General features: G+C 50.7%; 1 protein-coding gene across 2 annotated transcripts in view; it reads right to left on the minus strand.

Moving 5' to 3' along the window:
• The window catches only part of SCNN1B (sodium channel epithelial 1 subunit beta), a 77,643-nt gene extending 59,799 nt beyond the window's left edge, over positions 1-17,844 (minus strand). The window contains exon 1 of one of the 2 annotated variants that reach the window (XM_027126653.1): positions 17,698-17,774. The gene's annotated coding sequence lies outside the window, so the exon portion shown is untranslated. Of the gene's footprint in view, positions 1-17,697 lie in introns of both variants that reach the window. The other variant, XM_027126654.1, reaches the window with a different exon arrangement.
• Between the last annotated feature and the right edge of the window lie 1,184 nt (positions 17,845-19,028).

Below are 19,028 nucleotides of genomic sequence, written 5' to 3' on the forward strand. Positions count from 1 at the left end.
GCTCTGTCACTTACTCGCTGTGTGACTGTGTGGAATTGACCTACCCTCTCTGTGCCCTGGTTTTCCAATCTGTAAAAAGAGGGGAAAATAGTCCCTCCTTCACTGGGTTGGTGTGAAGAGTCAATTGTAAATGTGAAGGACCCGGCACAGCATCTGGCACATAGAGAGAGATGAGTGCCTGGAGCAGTTTCTGTGCTTCTCATATCATGTCCAATGGACCACTCGCTGGGGCCCATGGATACTCCGGACATTCCCACCAGGTTGCTTTTACTCATGCTGTTTCTCTCCTGGAATGCCTTTGCCCCAGGCCCAACTCCAGTGCCACCTCTTCCACGAAGTTTCCCAGTCCTCACTGAATGGACGTCATCTTCCCTCCTCTTCAGTCCCATAATACTTTCTGTGGACCACCCGCTCCTGTTTGATTTGTTCCCGTCTGCCTTGTATCATGGCTATGTATGTCCCTTTCTAATCTATCTGACTGGGTGATGAGGGCCCTGGTCAGATTCCCCAATGTTTGAACTTGGAACTTTGCACATGATAGCTGCTCAATAAATTTGTCTGGACTTCAGAGCTGGGGGGCAGGGCTGACATTCAGCTGCTATGCCTCGGTGTGGTTGCAAGAATTGTTTATGGCTGGAAACCTTCCTAACTGGAAGGTGCCCTTCACCTAAACATTCCAATTATTGCTACTGCTTATATGTGTAGAGAGGAGGTGTGGGGGGCAGGGGGGGGGAGGCGGGGGGGGGGGGGGGGTGTGGGGGAGGGAAGCACCTGGTTTCCCTCCACCCACCCGCCACTTCGAGCTGTTGATGGGTTGAATTGCATCCCCCCCTCCCCAATTCATATGTTAAAGTTATAATATCCGGTGCCTCAGAATGTGGCTGTATTTGGAGACAGGGTCTTTAAAGAGGTGATTAAGTGAAAACATGAAGCCCATAGGGTGGCCTAATCCAATCTGACCAGCATTCTTATAAGAAGAGCTTATTTGGACACCCAAAGAGACACCAGGGATGGGCATGCACAGAGGAAAGGCCATGTGAAGACGCGGTGAGAAGGCGGCTGTCTGCACACCAAGGAGAGAGGCTTCTGCAAAACCTGCTCAGCCAACACCTTGATCTTGGACTTCCAGCCTCCAAAACGGTGAGAAAATACATTTTTGTTGCTTAAGCCATCCAGTCTGTAGTAGCTGTTCTAGCAGCCCTAGCAGACTAGTAAAAGCTGTAAGGGAAAAGGAACTGGTAGGCATGAGGGTGAGTGGGGGTGAGGAGAGAGCAGGCTGGAGGGCTCCTCCCAACTCCAGGGTCGGGACGATGGGGTCAGTAGGTCTATCCCCTGCCCCCAAGTAGGAATGATTTTGGCTTAGGGGTGAATCTATTCTTTTTTCCCCACAACCAAAGGATGTCATAACCTTCCATGAAAATACACTCCCGCCCTGCAAGTCCCTCCTCATTACCAGATTAAAGGCAACGAGTGGCACCTTAAATTTTTTTTTTTTAAACTTAGGCAGAGGGGCTTCCCTGGTGGCACAGTGGTTAAGAATCCACCTGCCAATGCAGGGGACACAGGTTCAAGCCCTGGTCCGGGAAGATCCCACATGCCGCAAAGCAACTAAGCCCGTGTGCCACAACTACTGAGCCTGCACTCTAGAGCCCACGAGCCAAAACTACTGAAGCCTGCACACCTAGAGCCCGTGCTCTGCAACAAGAGAAGCCACTGCAAGGACAAGCCTGCGCACCGCAACAAAGAGTAGCCCCCGCTCGCCACAACTGGAGTAAGCCCACACGCAGCAACGAAGACCCAACGCAGCCAAAAATAAATTAATTAAAATTAGAGAAACAAACAGACAAAAAGAACTTAGGCAGAGACAAAGAGTGAGTGTCCAAGCTTTTGACAAAAAGGCCTTGCAGTTTTCCTGCAGTGAGTCCAGCAATGGCTTCTGGTCACACTTAGAATAAAACCCAAATTCCTTACCATGGCCTGGAGAGGCAGTGAGGTCTGGCCCTTGCCCCCCTCCAGACTTAACTCCTACCGTCTCACCCTTCCTCATTTCTGCTCTTCCAATTTGCCAAGATCTTGCCACCTCTCCTTTGCACCTGCTGTTCCCTTGGAATCACCCGTCCCCAGCAGCTTCCACAGCCCTCCTGGCCCAGCATCAGGATTACTCGGGAAGCTCTTAAAAAACCCACAGGCCAGGGCCTCATGCACAGCAGCTCTGACTCCCCAGGTCACGGTACCTGTATATATATGTTTTTAACTCCTGCACAAAGTTCGATGCACAAGCAGGGTTGGGGACAATTGCCCTGGATCTTCATAGAGCTGCTTCTTCTTTGAGGCCTCAGCTCTAATGCCACCTCTCAGAGAGGCCCACCCTGACCCCCAGCACCCCACAGCCCTGTTTATTCTCTCCATAGACGCCAACACCATCAGAAACTGTCTAATCTCTTCGTTTGCTGCCTGTCTCCTCCACTGGGATTTGAACCTCCCTGCGGCGTGACTGGGCCTCTCTCTTCGCTGCTCCAGCCAATACAGGAGCCACAGTCCACATGGGGCGACTACTGGGCACCAGAAGCGTCACCGAACTGAGGTGTCCTTTCCGTGAGAAATCGTACAAAAGAGGAGAGACATAAAATACTAATATTTTGCAAGATGAAAAGAGTTTGGGAGATGAATTGTACAACAATGTGAATGTACTTCACACTACTGACTGTACACTAAGAAATGGTTAAAATGGTAAATTTTATGTTCTGTGTGTTTCACCACAACTAAAAACTTTAAAAAGACATGTTGAACATTAAAAAATTTCGTCAATAATTTTTAATACTGACTACTTGTTCAAGTGATAACATTTTGAATATATGGGTTCCATAAAACCTATTACAGTACTAAAATGAATTTCACCTGTTTCTTTTTACTTTTTTTTTTTCAGGGTGGCTATTAGAAAACTTTACGTTGCTTATGTGGTTCCTGTTTGTGGCTTGTGTTACATTTATGTTGGATGGCGCTGACCTAGAACTGTGGCCGGCTCACAGTAGGCACTTTGAGTTGAATATCAGAATGAATCCGGTTGCTGCCAAAGAGGTGCTCTGATGAGCGTAAGCGCGCTGTCCTGTCTGCCAGGCTGCAAGAGGGTGGGAGGGAGGCTGCGGTGGAGCGTTCATGTAACTAAGTCATCATAATTAATACTTAACGTCTATTATTATGCTGATAACAGCAGCTGCAGTTTGTGGAGCACCTAACGTGCGCCAGGAACTGTCACGGCACTTTGTCCACGTCATCTCATTTCATTTTCAAGTTAGTTAGCCCTATAAGGAACCACTGCCTCCATGAGACAGCTGGCTGCCCAAGGTCACCCAGCGGGTGAGGGGAGAGCTGGGGCTGTAAAGGGCTGGCCCAGCCGCCCCAGTACACCTGCCTCCCGCCGGGGCCAGGTCCCACGTGCCATCCTGTCATGTAGGACTTGCAGGCCCTGCCTGAGCCAGACAGTGGGCAGGGGCTTCTGGCTTCTGGAGCCAACAGAGAGCCCCCATGAGGCAGCGAGTCCCTGCCCTCAGTGTCCAGGAAGAGAATGAAACAATTTGTAATCTCCGATCTCCTCGAGCTCACCCAGCCAGATCCGCTGCCGGCCCTCTCAATTTCAAGGACTCCGGGAACCGGTCCTGGCCCAGGTGGTCATTCTTGCTCAAGGCAGTTGTGGCGGATGGCGCTGGGCCCGGCCTGACCTGCCAGAGGGCCCTGCCCCGTCCCTGAGGCTGCAGCAGCCACAGGATCTGTGGGTGTGGCCTCTCCCCTCCTGTCCTGTGGCTTTCGGGCCTGGAGCTGCAGGCCCAGACCCACCTGAGACTCCATCTCTGGGGCTCAGATCCTCTTGAGCAGGGCCCCCTGTGGTGTCTAATGTGAGGCCTTTTTGGAGGGGGTCTTTGGTCCTAAGATGCAAGAATCAGAACCCTTTGTAATGGGGGAGGGGTGCAACGCATAGACAGAAAATTCTCCCACGTCTGGGCTCCAATTCCATCTTTAAACTGTCGATATGAACTTGAGGAAACTGCTTGGGTCTGGTCAGAGACAGTGACTGAAGAAGCCAATAAAGACCTGGTTTCCGGGACTTCCCTGGTGGCGCAGTGGTTAAGAATCCACCTGCCAATGAAGGGGACAGGGGTTCGAGCCCTGGTCCGGGAAGATCCCACATGCCGCGGAGCAGCTAAGCCTGTGCACCACAACTACTGAGACTGTACTCTAGAGCCCGTGTGCCACAACTACTGAGCCTGCGTGCCACAACTTTTGAAGCCCGCATGCCTAGAGCCCGTGCTCCGCAACAAGAGAAGCCACAGCAATGAGAAGAAGCCCGTGCACCGCAACGAAGAGTAGCCCCCGTTCGCCGCAACTAGAGAAAGCCCGTGCGCAGCAACAAAGACCCAACGCAACTAAAAAAAAAAAAGACCTGGTTTCCTAGACAACAGCTGGGTGTCAAGGAGCCTGACCTCAGAGGGACCTCTGGGGGACCTCAGAGCCCCCAGCCTAGGTGCGGACCAATGGATGGGTCAACCAGTGCCTAGCGGTTCTCAAAGTCTGACCCCAGAGCAGCTGCTGCAACATCACCTGGGAACTTGTTAGAAAGGCAGCTCCTCCTGAATCAGAAGCTCTGGGTTTGAACAACTAACCTGGGTTTTCACAGCCCCCTAGGAGATTCTGGGCCACGCTAAATTTGAGGCCTATAGCCTTACTACTCAAGTACCAGGACCAGGCGATAAGCATCACCTAGCAGCTTGTTAGAGACACAATATTCAGGCCCCACTTCACTTACTGAGTCAGAATCTGCACTTACCAAGACCCCCCGGCACTCGTGTACATGTTAAAACTTAGGACGCGCTAGCCTAGAGTTCCTCGCCATAACGTCAGGGGTCTCAAACTCAAATGCTTCCAGGGACCAAGCAGGTGATGTTAAAAAATGAAGCCAGGTTAGATCCAGCTGATTATTGCTCTTTGGAAGTGTGAGCCCAGGACAGCCAGATCTTCCAATTTTTCAAGAGAATCTGGAAACCCAGATGCCAAAGTGAAATGTCCTGATTTAAAAATTACTGTGTGTGGGGGACTTCCCTGGCGGTCCAGTGGTTAAGAATCTGCCTTCCAATACGGTTCAGTCCCTAGTTGGGAAACAAGATTCCAAATGCCACGAGGCAACTAAGCCCACAGGCTCTAGAGCCCACATGCCACAACTAGAGAGCCTGCACACTGCAACTACTGAGCCCGCACGTCCTGGAGCCTGCACACCACAACTAGAGAGAAGCCCACGTGCAGAAACAAAAGATCCCGTGTGCTACAACGAAGATCCCACATGCCACAACTAAGACCCGACACAGCTAAGTAAATAAATAAACATTAAAAAAATTACTGTGTAGGTCACACAAAATCAGGCCTATGGGGCACAAGCATATAGGCCTTGGGGCAGGAAAGGTGCCTCATCTCTGGGTAAGCTTTCTGAGCTTGGGACAGCCCTCCCAGGCATGGCAAGAGGCACACAGTAGGAACTCAAGGGCTGGGACAGAAGTTCCCAAATTCGTCTGCATAATGGAACCACAATTACATTGAGTAGCTGTCGCAGCTACTCAATGCTGCCATGGGAGTGTGAAAGCAGCCAGAGATAATATTAAATGACTGAGCATAGCTCAATCATTTTTTCTTTTCCTCTGGCCGTGCCGCGCCGCTTGTGGGATCTTATCTCCCCGACCAGGGATTGAACCCAGGCCCCTGGCAGTGGAAGCGTGGAGTACTAACCACTGACCACCAGGGGATTCCCAGCGCAGCTGTGTTTTAATAATTCTTTATGAACACTGAATTTTAAGCTGCATGTAATTTACATGTGTCACAGAATATGATTTTTCTCTTGATTTTTTTTTCAACCACAGAAAAGCCATTCTTAGCTCATGGACTGCACAAACTTGGCCTTTGGGCCATAGTTTGCCAACCTCTGGGATGGAGGAATGAATTGAGGGCCTGGAGGCCTGGACTGCAGTCCTTCTTCCCGGTATTTACGCACATAATCTCCCCTACACAATCTCTAAAACCTTAGCAGCACTTGATTATGAAAAGGTTATGCTGACAAGGCCCGATCAAGTATTGACTTGGTCTGGCTCTGGGCCAAAGACTTCAGATTAGACCCTAAATCCTTCATCACCCTGACAGGATTTTAGGGAGCTGCCTTCCAGTGGGCTACTCCGAACCCCACCTCCCTGGCTGGTGATATCATTGATCCTTAACATGTAGTGACCATTTAGCTATGTGGTGGGCACTGTCCTTAGAGCTTTACCCGAATCACCTCATTTCCTTCTCACTCCCCAAGAGAGGGAAGACTAGTATATGCCATGTGTATTATCATATACCCATTTTTTAGATGAGGAAACAGAGGCACAGGTGATTTTCCTAAAGTCAGAGAGTGACAGGAGTAGAACAGGATTGAACCCAGGTCTGCATGACTCCAGAGGCTGCTCTCATAACCACTTTGCTATATTGCCTCTCAGTAATCCATCACTATCACCAGTCAACACGATGCCCAGACACAACCTTCTCAAGGACAAGCCTTGGGCAGCAAACCTGGGCCTCTGCATCTTAACTGGCATCCAGACACCAATCAACCTTCTCTGCCTTGGGCTGCAGCCAGACCTGGGAGACCCAAGATAGCTTCTGTACCCACCCCAGGAAGAAGGAGGCTAGCAGAGCTGCCTCGTACGACTGTGCACTGCACAACTCTAGGGGGCATTATTCACAATGTGCCCTGAGTGAACGGCACCCCTGGGCCCAAGGAGCTGGAGGCTGGAGGTGCTCATGTTGCCTGACCTAAGACTGGCCTTGGGTGCCCACCTTAACCGCTATTCAGAAACAATTCATCCAAAAGGGAGGCAGCCCAGAAGGAAACGCCACCATGGGCGGTGGAGGTGCAGGCTGGCAGCCTTGGGGAGCCCTTTGGGTCTGGGGCAGGGAGTGGCTGGCTCTTACTGGAACCTCCTCCATCCAACTTGGAAAAAGATCCTGCCGCCCGGTCTGTCTCAGACTGGACTGACCGCAGCTCCCAGCTCTGAACTGTTGGCCCTGCTCCAGGTGAGAGGTCCCCTTCCTATCCCTCCACACCCTGCCTCCCTGGAAAGAAAGAAGGGCTCTCAAGTGTTCTCTCCAATCCTGCCCCCAAGCTGCCCTGCGCTAGCCCTCCACTGCTCGTTCTCACCCTGGGCAACACCTGCCCCTGGCCATTCAGGGCCGCTGGGAGCTCCCAGCCAAATGCTCCCAGCTCTCCCCTTAACTACTGCTGTCCTTACCTGTGTGCTTTCCTGTGTTCGTTTTGCTTTTATGATTTGAGCCAGGCCCTGGGCCAGCACTTCACATGCACCAGTTCATGTGACCTTCATCACAACCCAATGAGGCAGGGACTATGATTATCCCCATTTTACAGACAAGGGCTTGGAGAGGTTCAGAGAGGTTAGGTTGCCTGCCCAAAGTCACACAGTTAAACAGTGTCAGGGCCAGGAATCAGATTTGGGTCTTTTAGACTTTAGAGCCCAATGCTTATCCTTCTAGGGGATGAATGTGTCATGTCCTCTAGGTTTGTTTCCCTATCTGCAGATTGGGTCTTGGGTCTGGGAAGCCATGTGGGTGACTATGATGTTGCTGCTGGTGATGATGGTGACGAAGGAGATGATGATAAAAATGGGGATGATGGTGATGATGATGACGTGCTGATGATGATGAAGATAAAGGTGATGGTGATGAGAGTAGTGATGAGAGGATGGGGATGAAAATGATGCAGGTGGTGATGATGATGATGATAATGATGGTGGTAATGACCATGATGTACCTACCCGATACAGTTATTGTGCAGACTACATGAGGTACTCAGGTAAAACATTGCTCACCATGCCTGTTCTATAGTTAGCACTCTACAAGTGTTGGGTCAGTTGAGGTCTCTGTGCCCTAGACCTCCAGAGTGGATTCCACTGCACTGGAGTGTGTTCAATAAACACCCTCCTCCTCAGACACTAGGTGAAAGGTGTGAATCAGAGACAAGAAAGGGATAAAAGAGTAACGTTTTTCTCTGTTGGTCCCTCCTACTTCCTGCTAAGTCTCCATTTCCTGCCAACCTCTGAAATCCAGCTTGGCTTTGGAACTAAGTCCCTGGGAGGGAGGCCTGGCCTCGGTGGGTTTCCTGGGCCCCAGGTGGCCTTCACCCAGGCCTCCAGGGAGATTCAGAGGCTGAGAATCTGGTGCCCAGGAAGGGGCTGCTGCCCCAAGAATCACAGCCATTTTCAAGCTGGGCTCCTACCTTCTCTGTTGGGGGAGATTAGGATCTTCATCCACACAGCGACCCAGGGTAGGTCCTAGGGGAGTGAACAGCTGAAACCTTATACTCAGCTGCTGGTAAACCAAGGGCTTTGAGAGCCATAGTCACAGAGTAAAAAATTTCCATTCCTCCTCCACACTCATCTGGAAGCTGAGGAGAGGCAGGGTGAGCTCTGTGGTCAGACTGCTTGAGTTCAAATCCCAGCCCCATCACTTGCTAGCTCCGTGTGACCTTGGGCAAGCTACTTAACCTCTCTGAGCCTGCTTTCTTATCTGCAAAATGCAGACAATTACATCACCTGTTTCACTGGACTGTTGGAATAATATGATGAGATCCCTCTCTCCAAAGGTCAAGTGAGGGAGAGTGTCTGTACCTTTATGGTCGCTGAACGAATTCTATGATGTAACGCTTGTGCCCGGCCGGTAGTGTATACTTTAAAATACTGCCTATTATTATTACAGAGGAGAAAGCCACATGGGCCCGCATTTCTCTGACAAACTATATCTTGTGTTGAGAGAAACTGAAGTCAGTTCATCCCTGTGCACAAGGCAAGCAGAATAGCATGGTTCCCAGACAGAGCGGCCGCACCATCTGCAGTGACTGAGATGAGTGTTGGAGCTGTCTGGCTACAGGGAGGAGTTTTTAGCCAATTAGATCCTAAGATCCAACAGGAACACAGCTCCACCCACCTCAGGCCCAGCCACTGGTGGGCCACAGTGGGAGTTCAAGAGTGGGAGTGAGGATGCAGAGGGGGTCTTGGGTGAGGGTCTCGGAGTCTCCTGGGGGCTGAGACGTGTGACCTACTCCACCCTGTATCTCCAGGGCCTAGTCCGTCACTGGCAATCATCCAGCCACCTGTCATTCATTCACTCAACCAATATTCATTGAGTGTCTACTGGGAGCTGGGGCTGCAGCAGTGAAGCAATGGACAAAATACACAAAATTTGGCCCCTAGAAGTTTAAATCCCTGTGAACTAGCGTTGTAGCCTTCAGGAAACACTCCCTGAATATTCCCAAAGGCCAGGAAATGTGTCTGATGCCCCACCCCACCCCCGCCTTGCTCTGCCAGGTTCTTTCTTCTATGCGGGGAGATCTACCCAGTGGGTGGGTCATCCTATGGCCAGGCTGCCACCCACTGTCATCTGGTGTCAGAGGGGTCAGGGAGGGTGAGGCCTAGACCGGGTCCTGCTCCACCAGCCAGCAAGCTGCAATCAGCCGGTCCACCCTGCGCTTGAGTATCACCCCTCCCTGAACACACACGCCCAGGCCGATTCTGATCTTTCAACTTTCCCTGAATTCTGCAGGTGTCTAGGTCTTTTCAGCCCAGGACTCTCCTCCCACTGCCCCACCCGCATCCCTTCTTGAAGCAGGGCTAGAACAGCATTTCTGGAGTTAATCAGAGCAGTAGGGAGGGTGGGGCCAGTGAATGGGGGTCAATTCCCTGCTGCTAAGGTGCTGTGCTTGCTTACTTACGACCCTGCAGGAGGTCCTATTGTCTGCAATCCACAGGCCAGGGTTGGGGCTCAGAGGTTAAGTGTCTTGCGCAAGGTCACACAGAGCTAAGCTCCAACTCCAGCCTGTTTAACTCCCAAACCCTTAACCGTTACATCAACTGACTGTCCAAAGAAGACAACTAAGGCGTCTGGGGGATTTCAACACTCAAGGCGTGGCAGCAATGCTCTGAGGACAGGAGCAGTCTCCCCAGGCAGTCTGCAGTAAACCAGGCCCCCCAGGCCCAGTAAATGCCCCTCCTTCCACTTGGGAGCACCCAGCCCGTGCCAAGCACACGTCTAACATTTTACATTCTGCCCCCCCCCACCCCGCCCAATCTCTAAAACAGCCCTTCAAAGGCTGCCTTCCGGTCCACCCCGACCCTCAGCCTCAGGCCCCGAAGGTCTCGCTTACCCGCCAAACTCCTCCTCACTGTGGTGCAAACCGCTGAGAAAGGACAAAGGTGATCCCTCCCGGGGTGGGAGGGGGTGCCTCTCAACCAGCAAAATCAACAAGCTCCGCACACAGACAGGTGAGAGTGGAATTTCAGGAATGAGCTTGTTTTGGGAGGTTGCAATCCAGCCCCCACTTAAGGTCCTTGATGGAGCCCGTGTGCAGGTGCGGCTCCTGAAGGAGGGTGTGCCAGGCTTCCCAGGCCTTAGCCCTCCTTCCAGGCCTCAGCTTGGGAGTGAGTTCCCCAGCACGTCAAGAGGAAGCAAAGCTACCTGTATCGTCCCAGAGGTCTGCACGGAAAGGGCCCCTGATCTTCAAGACACTGGGGAGAAGGAGAAAGTTGGGGCTGAATCTGGGCTCTGTTGTTATCACTTGTGAGGCCTCTTGGGAAAATCACTGAACCCCTCGGAGCCTCTTACTGCCTCATTCCTCATCAGCTGGCCTCCTCTTACCTTATCTTGGCCTCCCCAACCCATCCCAGGGAAGTCCTGCAGATTCATCTCAGCCCCCTGACTGTATTGCTAGGATATTGTTTCCTTAGTGTAAAAAATAAATTCCTCTTTTAAAAACAAAAATGCTAAGACTTTCAGGCTTATTTCAAGTTTATTTATTTTCTTAACAATTACTTAAGACTTACTGTGGGCCAGGCAACACTCTAAGCACTTGACATCTTTGATCCTCTAACATCCCTAATGGGGTGAGAATTATTATCACCTCCAGTTTGCAGAAGAGAAAAGTGAAACACAGAGAGGTTAAGTAACTTGCCTGAGGCGACACAGCTAATAAGTGAGAGTCAGGATTCGGATCTCTGTAGGTTAGGAGGCCACAGGTTTAGAACTGCTGCACCTTTGGTGGATTCCCACCAGCCAAGATAATTCTGTCTGACTCGACGTTCTGTGATTTTACACTATGGAAATGCATTAAATTTTTGCAAATACAAAGTGATATAAAAATATAGGTGGTTCTTTTATAAACTCCCTGTATATAAACTCACTCCACCTGAATCTGCTGGTCTTAATATTTGGCCCAGTAGCTGATTCTAGCCTCCCTATCCTCTTGAACCTGACCTCCTACAGCTGTTCCAGAGATGCAGAGCAAGCACTCTGTATAGATAAAGTCATCTAATCCTTGCAGGATTCCCTGCAGGTACTCTCTGACAACCCCATTTTGTAGGTGGGAAAACTGAGGCTTTAAAGAAGTACACACACTTGATCAAGTATACACAGCTAAGAAGTGGTGGCATCAAGGACTAGAACCCACGCAATCTGATATCAAAGCCCCTACTTGTTTCTTTGTCATCCCTAAATATTTTCACTGTGGCAAAATATACAACGTAAAATTTACCATTTTAACCCTTTTTTGGTAAAGATATACTTTAATGTCAAGATTCAGGTTGAAACATAATTGTCTTACAAAGATTGTGAATTGAAATGTCATAATTGGAGTTGCAAGATGCCACACCAGCCCCCCTCCCAGCCTTTCCTGCCTGTGTCTTACATCAAAGGAGTTAAATCTGTTCCACAAAATAAAACTTAAAGTAGCCTTGGCTTACCAGCAATTACACTTTCACTTTTCCCATCCAGCTAATTGTTTTAAAACTAACTTCCTAATACGCTGTCAGTGCAAATTTATTCATAATAGACATGAACAAAAGGGTCGCCATTTCAACCATGTTTAAATGTACATTTCAGGGGCGTTACGCATTCACATTGTTATGCAACCATCACCACTTATCCATCTTCAGAAAAATTTCATTATCCCAACCAGAATGAAACTCTGTACCCATTAGACACTAACTCCCCATTCACCCCTCCCCCTCAGCCCCTGGTAACCTCTCTCCTACTTTCTCTGAATTTGCCTCTTCTAGACGCCTCATATAAGTGGAATCATACAATATTTGTTCTTTTGTGATACAGGCCCTACTTAAAACCATAATTCATTTTTTATTTGAAAACATATTATATAATTTGGGTCGTAGTCAAAGGGGGAGTTAACCTTATCTCTAGTGTCATGCTTGTTTTAAATAAGGAGAAAGAAGATACATGTGGCTAGATTTTATAACTATAATATAACAACTGTATGAGGGAAAAAACATCTAATGAGTACCAAATTGTATGCAATGAAAGGTAAGTCTCCTCATGTATCAGTTTCCCTCCTCAAAGTTAACCAGCTTCTAGTGTGTCCTCCAGATTCTAATGTGCATATACAAATATATACACATATAACATTGAATTCCTTTTTAAAACACACACACACACACACACACACACACACACGTGGTAGAACACTATACACTGTTCCATACCTTGCATTTTTCTTTTAACAATACATCTGGGAGATGGTTTCACATTTATTCTTGCAGAGCTACTGCTTTCTTTTGAACGGCTGCATCATATTCTCTTGCATGGCTGTCCTGACATGTACAGCACTTAGTTCCCCTCTGGTGGGTGTTTAGCTCATTTCCAATCAATTGCTCTCACACACAGACTATCTTTGTTCTAACATGATGCGCCCAATGCAAGGATATCCACTGGATAAATTCCAAGAGGTGAAGTGGCAGAGACAGAGGGCATGAGCATCTTCAATACTGACAGTTTTCTTACCCCCGCCTCAGGTTGCCCCAATTTGTGCTCCCACCAGCAGAGTCAGAATCCCGGTTGCCACACCAGCACTGAGTGTTACCCAGCGAACTTGCAGGTGGAAAACAGAATCAGTGTGGTTTTGTTGTGCATTTCTGTTTTCAGAGTTCAGCATCTTTTCATCTGTTTGAATTCAATTGTATTTCTTTTTATGTAAACAGTAGAATCATATCCTCTATTCCTTACCCCCCACTCCCCCCACTTTTGGATCACGTGGTTCGTCTTTCATTTATAAGAGCTCTCTATGAAATTAACTCTTTCTCATAAAAGTGGCAAATACTTTCACTAGTTTGACATGCCTGGGCTTATGGATTTTTGTTTGTTTGTTTTGGTCATGCAGAAGAAATTAATTTTTATGTAGCCAGACTCAGCAACTTCTATCTTTAAGGCAAGGCCCGTGCTTCTACCCATTAGGCTGTACTGCCTCCCCGCTCTGATCAGCGCTTTGAAGAAGACACGTGGAGTGGGCCTGCTTCTTGATTGGAGGTCCTCGGCAGAATATTATTGTCCCCAACCTAGACTTGGACCTGGACATGTGTTCTCAAGGTGCCAAGGGAGAAGAGACTGTTCACAGAGAGACTCTAATCACGAGTTTTACTGGGAGGGGGACAGGTCCTCAGCTCCCTGATTCCGCACTAGAAAATAACTCCTCTGAAAGTCAAATCTTGCCCCAGGCCCTCAAGGTGGGCCCACTGGAGGCTGTGAGACTAGAAAGGAGAGCACGTTCTAGAGAATAAAACCCCCACTAGGCCCCTTGGCAACTTTCCTATCTGTAAAGAAGTGGTTCTTTCCAGCCTCCCACACTGGAGGGGATGTGCCTTTGTCTTAGCGCATCCCCTCCAGGTTTGGTCTTTGCAAGGGCAGAATTCTCACCACCAACCCACTCTTCTAGAGGGAGGCGGATGCAGGTGGCCAAAGAGGATCTCATTTGAAGGTTTCCTCCAGACCAGTGATTCTGAAATTTTAGCTTTCATGAGAACCACCTGGAGGTCTTGTTAAATTACAGGTTGCTGGGCCCACCCCCAGAGTCTCTGACTTAGTAGGTCTAGACGGGGTCTGAGAATCTGCATTTTGAAAAAAATCTGCAGGTGATGCTGAGGCTTCTGGTCCAGGGACCACAACTTGAGACCCATTGGCCCAGGACATCCACTCCCTGGAGACCCCCATCTCAGGCTGGGCAGTGGTATGAGTTAGGGTGAGAGGCCTGGAAGAACACGGGCTTCATTCAATCAAAATAACAGCAACTGCTCTGTGCCAGGGGCTGTGCTATGGGCTGTGCATTCATTCTCATCTCATCCTCACACCAAGCCCACGAAGTAGGTTTTACTGGTACTAACTCCACTTTACAGTGGAAAAACTGAGGCTCAGAGAGGGTGCATGGGCTTTAGAATTAGACAGATCTGGAGTCTGATTCCAGCTCAGCCACTGACCCATCGTGTGAGCTCCTGAGCAAGTGACTTACCATCCCTGAGCCTCTAACTCATCAGTAAGTGGGGACCAAAAACCTGATTCTTGGGGCATTATGAGGATGACAGGGCTGATGATTATAAGGGCATCTGTAAAGCACAAGAAATGTACATCTCCTTTCTTGCCGCAAGCCCCATCAGGATCTCAAGGTCCTTTTCTCCAGATCCATCTTCCCTCTCCCTATACTCTGAGATACCTTACCAGAAGTCACACTGGACTACTGTCACTTCCTAAACCTGCTTCACCTGGTCATGCTCCCAGGCCTTTGGAAAGGCTGTTTCCTCTGTGTGGAAATGCCTTTCTCACGCTATTGCTCCAGAGAAACTCCTATTCATCCTTCAAAACCCACCTTAGAAGTCCCCTCCTTTTTGTCACTTTCCTTGAAATGTTGTCCTCCTCCTGCCCTTGGAAAGGCAGGAGGAGGACAACATTTTCCTCTTTCACTTGTGTTCCCATAACATTTTATATGGAGTACAATCTGGAATACAAATTGCACTGTTACAGGGACCAGGCAACTTATACCACCACCAGCAATCATCAGCATCATCAGCACTTAGTGTTTTCCATGCACCAGGCACTGTTGTAAGAGGCTGAGGTTTGTTGATTCATTTAATGCCTAAAATAGCCCTCCCTCTGAGGTGCTACTTATTATCCCTATTTTCCATATGAGGAAATCGAATCACAAAAACGCTAAATATTTTGCTTTAGACCATACAACTAATCCATGCCAGAGCTGGGATGCAGAAGCTGGCTGTGGAGTCTGTGTTATTAACATTTATATTATGCTGCTCTTTATGAATGAGGGGTGGGCCAGGTGGGGACTGTGCCACCCTGGAGGGCACCTGCCCCATCCCAGGGGGCAGCCGAATGTTAGGGCTGGAGTTGTCAGCCTTTCTGATCCTCTTTTCTCAAGAGGATCCAGAAATATGAAGTTTTATGTGACATCTCCCACCTTTTAAAATCTTGGGAGTAAGCTAAAATTGAAAAAGGAGTGTGGACCTCACAAAAGCTGCACACAGGCCTGCTTTGTGGGAACCTCGTCTCAGTTTGTTTCTGCATCTTAGCTCAGGGCTAGGCACACAGTAGGTCCTTTGTAGGTGCCATGACACTTCTGGACCTCACTGTGAGGTGGGCGTGGCTCTCACAAGCTGAGCTCTCATCCCAGTCCCACTCAGCACTGAGATTCTCTGACCTGCACTTGGGATGTGGACGAGGTCCCAAACGGTGGCCCTGAGCACCACCCCAACCTTGGGGCCATCTCCAAGTCTCCTCTGTCCAAGATAAGACTTCCTGCTTTCCAAGTGCTGACAATGAGTTAAGTGTTTTGTTTCGTCAACCCACTGATCCACTCAACAGATCTGGGAGGCTGCCATGTTCATCATCCCCGGGTTACAGATGCGAAACTGTGGCTCAGAGAGTGGATGGGAATTATTGCCCAAACTAGGAAGAGGTGGAGCTGGGACTGTGATGCACACAGCTCTGATTCTAGCTTTTCCCCAACCAGCTGTCATCAGGCTTCCACCCAACTTTTGATAGTTCTGGCCCACGTTCTAGGGCAAGCACACTCCCACGGTACAGCCCAGACCTGGAAAGTTTGTGGTATGCAGATAGGACCCTGGACACTCCAGTCTGTCAGGCATGGTTTCTAGCTCCTTCTGTGTCTTATTGGATGGCGGGGATGGCATTGAGAGTGTCTAGAGGGAACTCCTGGACATGGTCCCTTATGGGAATTCTGCCCACTGGGGCCTGGACAGGCAGAACTTGTGGCCTGGCTCAACCCCAGGCCTTTGGGCTCAGCAGCAACTGCAGATCGCAGGGTATAGTGTTTGTACGTGTCCACAGACAGAAGGATAGAGATGTGTGTATGTGCACCTGTGCATGTGTGTATGCCTTGTGTATGTGTGCACGCACGTGCGTGTACAATGGAGAACAGGGGACCTTGTCCCCCAAATTCAGATCCTGTGAAGTTAGTTTAGGACAAAGTACAAAGAAATCTAAACCCAGAGATGTCAATTTACAGCAGAGGTTGAAATATGAAAGAGTCCCCTAATTTTTACAACTTAACTGCCCATCGGTAGGCGTATCCGTGGTGGAAAACAAGGCAGCAGTTAAAATAAATAAGCTACATTTTATATGCAGCAACTTGGATAACTTTCAAAGAAATGATAACTGGGTGGAGGGGGGTGGCAAGTTTCAGAATGATGTGCATGGATTATACCGTTTCTATTAAAACATCCACCCACAACATTACTCTGCAGTTTACATACCTTCTATGGGTACGCATGTATACAACTGCCTGGGTGTAGGAAAGGCCTAGAAGGAACTCCCCAAATTACGAAGGCAGTTACCTTTGCGGGGGCAGGGAGGTCAGGGGTTGAAATTTACAAAGGAGAATGGATCTGTGTACTCCTCGCGGCATCACACAGTTCAGTGGGCTGGTACGTTGGGCCACTGGTGGATGTCACGTGGAGGCCACAGGGAGGCTTAAGCCTGGGGAACAATTCACACAGGACCCCCATTGACTCTCTGAGGGCTCTGCTGTCAGGGACAAACCACCGCTTTGGCTGTTCTGCCCTCACTCCCTGGTGGAGATGGGGTGTGGGAGCTGTCCTGCCTCTTGTGGATGGAGGAGCTCTGCTGCTTCCTCCGGAAACCTCCCCCTGCCTCAGTTTCTCCCTCCACACTGGAGGGAGAGGTTCCGCCCCAGCTGTCCGCCCCCACCCCCTGCCCAGTACCCCCAAATCTCCGACACATGCCGCTCTGGGGGATAGCAGGGCCTCCGGATCTGGCCTCCTCCCAGTGTGGCCCCAAGGGGGACAACTCAGGGAATGAACCCCCATTGCCCAGAAGCGGGCTGGCAGAGGAGGCTAAGGTGGGCTCTGGGGTCAGACTCCCTGGGTTCAAATCTGGGCTCAGCAAGTTGTCCCTGGAACTCGGGGAGGCGTCTCCAGCCTCTGACCCTCAGTTTTCTCCTCTGTAAAATGGGGACACCAAGAAGGGCCTAATTCCAGCAAAGCGTTGTGCGTCCCGGCGCCTAGCCCGTGCTCTCAGGTGTCGCTGCTGTTGCGCTCCCGAACGACACCTCACCCCGCCCCTCGGGGCCGAGGACGCGGCCGCCCTCTCTGCCGCCCCTGACAGACACTCATCGCCCTCTCCCGGTCCCTCGGCTCGCATCCGGGGGCTTCCCCACTCCCCACAATCCTCTGCGGTGGTCCCCCTACGCCCGAGGCCGGGTCCCCGCAGCGCCGCCGAGCGCCCTCCGGTGGGAAATGGCGGGGTGGGCGGCGGGGGAAAGCGCGGAGCCCGGCGTCGCTGACGTACCTGCTTCCCGCGGCGGCTTGGGATGCGCGCGGCTGGCGGCGGCGGCGGCGGCGGCGGCGGCAGCTGCTGGGCAGTTGTCACGGTGGCGCCGCGAGCGCGCGGACAGGTACTGGGAGGGAGCGGGCGGCGGGGCTGGGAGGTCCGGGAGCGCGGCGGGCGGGGCTTGGCGGCGCCGACGGCCCGGGCCCCCGCCCCCGCCCGGCGGGCCACCGCCCCCGCTCGGCTCCCTGCCGCCCCTCTTTCTCGCTCTCACCCGAAACAAGCTCCCGCCGCGCGCGTTCCCTCGTGCCCGCTTCCAAATCCACGTCCGCCCGGCACACCCACCCGGACCCCTCGCGCACACACCCCGCATTCTCCCTCTGCACATCCGGACCTGCGGCACCAATATGTACGCACAGACCCCGTCATCCTCGTGTTCCCCAGACAGACCACTGTCCCCACAGTCCCCTACCCCGCCCCCCCAACACATACGTGCCCCGTGCAACACTTCATCCTGCCCCGCGGTGTACCTGGACACATTGCGCACACCTGTACGACCACGCCCATCACATCCACACCCCCGCAGGCACAGATTGTCCTCTGGGCAAGGTGAGGACTTCAAGGAGTTTGCATAGGAACAGGCTTCTGCAGCTGATTTCCCTGTCCCTCACCGACCTCTGCATTCCCTCACCCTCACCTTTGCTTTCTCAGGGACCTTCTCCTTCCTTGGCCTCAGCCACATCCTCCAAGGTCATTCCCAGATCCCCGTCAGCCCCTGAAGGCCCCGTCCGTTTGGACCTTTGGCTTCCTGCCAGTGACACCCACTACACCTGTGCTTCCGCCTCAGCATGCTGCCAGGCCCCCTTCTCTAATCCTCATTTCCTTCCCTCTTCTCATCAGTTCCAAGGACTATCATTTCAGTATCTTCATTTCACGTGTGCATGGCAAACCCCAAATGTCAGCCTGTCTTTGTCTTGCCATTTAGAGACTGTTCCTTTTCCCTTGCGGCTGTAACAAGCGACCACAAATGTAACTAGCTTAATACACATAAATGTATTATCTTACAGTTCTGGAGGTCAGAAGTCTGACACCACTAAAATCAAGAAGTGGTACGACTGTGCTCCTTTTGGAGGCTCTAGGGGAGAATCTATTTCCTTGCCTTTTCTAGCTTCTAAATACTGCCTGCATTTCTTGGCCAGCAATGTCAGGCCAAGTCTTTTGTATATACCACATCTCTGGTACTCTCTTCTGCCTCTCTCTTCCACTTATAAGGACTCTTGTGACTACATTTGTTCTACCTGGATGGATAATCCAGGATAGTCTCTCCATTTCTAGGTTAACTGATCACCAAT

The sequence above is a fragment of the Aethalodelphis obliquidens genome, unplaced genomic scaffold, assembly GCF_003676395.1.
Source record: "Aethalodelphis obliquidens isolate GAN/ISIS:26980383/991018 unplaced genomic scaffold, ASM367639v1 scaffold30, whole genome shotgun sequence".
NCBI classification, from domain to species: domain Eukaryota; kingdom Metazoa; phylum Chordata; class Mammalia; order Artiodactyla; family Delphinidae; genus Aethalodelphis; species Aethalodelphis obliquidens.